Raw genomic sequence first — 2,992 nt, 5'->3', positions numbered from 1 at the left:
AACCACATTTTAATGGAAATATGATAAATACAAACGCAAAGTCATTTTAGGTAACACGGTACATAGAAATTCAAATATATCATTTATATAAAATTTAATGACATTCAGGTCTTTAGTATGTCCCGCATACCGATCCTGATGCATTGAAGAACTCCGAAATTTTCCGAATAGATTATAGTCTCGATAAAAACGCACCAATACGACAATATACTTAGTATGACCTTCTTTTCATTTACGAGCAAAACAAAAATATGTGATCTTTTCTAAAAGGCATAAAACATATTTCTACATGCAAATTTACTTTTAATTCATAAAAATAAGCATAGTATTAATTCTACTAAAAAGAACTATCCCGCAGACACACAGTAACAATATTTAAATGTGTATCAAATAACGGACCGCCTTCCGGCGGCCCGTAAGGTCTTTAGTATGTCCCGCATACCGATCCTGATGCATTGAAGAACTCCGAAATTTTCCGAATAGATTATAGTCTCGATAAAAACGCACCAAATACGACAATCTACTTAGTATGACCTTCTTTTCATTTACGAGCAAAACAAAAATATGTGATATTTTCTTAAAGGCATAAAACATATTTCTACTTGCAAATTTACTTTTAATTCATAAAAATAAGCATAGTATTAATTCTACTAAAAAGAACTATCCCGCAGAAACGCAGTAACAATATTTAAATATTCCGGCGGCCCGTAAAAAGCTTTTTTTATCGATAGCAAAATGGATCTGTCAAATTATAATTAAAATGTTTTGTATCTTACTTATGAAAATAAAAAAACGCGTTGGATGTATATCAGTTCGGCAACTTATATCTCGGTGTATATTTTTAAATCCTCGTAATTGTTGGGGTTGTCCACTTCTTGAATCTCTGAGTAGTATCTCGTGGTATCTACGGTTGCAACTGTAATCAACAAAAATTGTTTGTGAGAAAACGAAACTCCATAATAGTTAACTTGATCTAACTATATCTTCAAGGAACTTTTTACATTCCTTGTTTAGAATATTTTCTTTTTAGCTATTTAAAAAAAAGAAAAGTTACCTGTTTCTCCGTTATTGTTTCTACAACAACAGGTATTATTTAGTAATAAAGTATATCATACCAGAATATAAACTCTTCCAGAACAAGGTACACAATAATTAATCAAAAATGGACAATCAAAGCTGGTCATTTAATAAATGATTAGGTAACAGAAATAGTTTACCTTTTCCGCATAGTTTCCACTGCAACAAAATCACATCACATATGTAATAAAGTAAATAAAATAGCATTTGCTTATTCTTACTGGGTAAGTATTTTTTCTTTTAATCAGATCAATGATCAAAAGGTACAGTGTCATGCATGAAATTCATTTTAAAAAAATTACGCAAGAACTATTCTTACCATTATTTCTTTTCCAAATGACGTAGTTAGCGATGCTTCCTAGTAACGTGATAACAACTGCCACAACACCACCGATAACAATAGGAATTATATCACTGCATGAATGAGGTTCTATGTCGGTATCCGAAACTCACATTTTTTGGCCAGTTACTAATAATTTTATTGCAAAATATAATTAAAAACCTATATTCGGCAGTTAAAGTTTATCATCTTTTATTATTTTTTTTTCTGTTTATCTATTCATAAAAATATTAATCAACTCATGTGTGACATTAGACCTATAGCAATATTATCTTTACATTCTTTATTTTAAGGAAAGCTTGAAAAGTTTTCCTTTTTTGTTTAAGCCCAGTTTTTTGTTATTGTTAAACTTGATAAAGAATTCGAAATTGCCAATTTCTTACCTTGATCAGAATTCCCGTCCTTAGAACATTTACATAATTCGGAACATTTCTCACCAAAATATCCATCTCGACAATCCCCGACACAGTTACCACTAGACCTTACACAATATCCAGTTTTACAGTTCACATTACAATGAATTTTACAGGTGTCGCCGAAAAACCCCGGCTTGCACTCTGTGGTGCAGATTCCCATGTCACGGTTGCAAGCTCCTTGGCAGCCCTCGCTACAATTTTTGGAACAAAAATCACCGAAGAAGCCTGTCGGGCAGTCGGATGTACAACGTCCATTCAAACGTTCGCATTTGTTATCGACACAGCTCGCTTGACATTGTTTGTTGCACTGCTCGCCGTAATAACCCACTGTACATTCACCGACACAGGTTCCATGTATAATATCACACGGGCATGCTCCACATGGAGTCTCACAATCATGACCATAAAATCCATTCATGCATCCATTTATGCACGTTCCGTTGGTGTGAAAACACGACGTCTGCTCTGCGCAAAACGGGCTGCATGTCATCGTACAGCGTGTGTTCCAGTATCCTTCCCGACATCCACCAAAACATATTCCTGTCGTCCCGTTGCAGGAATTCGCGCAACTATCACTACATTTGTAGCACGTGTCTCCCGCCTTGAAGTAGTTGCTGGCACATCTATCACACCTTTCACCTACCCAGCCAGGCGTGCATTCTCTGGCACATATCCCGGTAGTTGCGTCACACGTGGGCCCGGATGTTACATTTATACAACCCTTGCTACAAGCCGTGCACGTGGCGAAGTATGGGTAGTAACCACTGACACATCGGCTACACGTCAAGTCGCTGGGCACACAGCTTTCACAATTAGGAATGTTACACTGACCTAAAGCAATCACATGCATATGGTAATCAACCATTTAAATGTATAAAGTATTACATCATGTAAAACTGTACACGCTAATAATCTTCTGTCAACATTTTGTAAATAAAAATTAGATTGTATAAAGTTTATAAGAGCTCATCTCTATTTCAAGGAAGATTAAAACTGTTTAAATGGCACGATTTATATCCTTTTTTTCTTCCGTTGTTAATATGTACAATACTCAGGAAGGCATTGCTAATAAGCTAATAATCAACATTCAAGTATTAGTATTCGTGTTATAAGCAAGATACAGATATCACAATTGTTTGTCATGTCAACAATGATTTGT

General features: G+C 34.9%; 1 long non-coding RNA gene across 2 annotated transcripts; it reads right to left on the bottom strand.

Moving 5' to 3' along the window:
• Positions 1–716: 716 nt before the first annotated feature.
• On the bottom strand, positions 717–1,736 carry LOC128172951 (uncharacterized). 2 transcript variants are annotated; one of them, XR_008242393.1, is made up of 4 exons: positions 1,397–1,736; positions 1,218–1,236; positions 1,055–1,074; positions 717–916 (listed from the first exon to the last, which is right to left on the bottom strand). It is a non-coding gene; the product is annotated as an uncharacterized LOC128172951 (long non-coding RNA). The 2 variants fall into 2 exon arrangements; XR_008242392.1 differs by lacking the exon at positions 1,055–1,074.
• Positions 1,737–2,992: the final 1,256 nt, after the last annotated feature.

This window comes from Crassostrea angulata, chromosome 2 (assembly GCF_025612915.1).
Source record: "Crassostrea angulata isolate pt1a10 chromosome 2, ASM2561291v2, whole genome shotgun sequence".
Lineage (NCBI taxonomy): Eukaryota > Metazoa > Mollusca > Bivalvia > Ostreida > Ostreidae > Magallana > Magallana angulata.
Note: the sequence above shows the minus strand (reverse complement) of the source record. Positions and strands in the feature narration are given on the sequence as shown.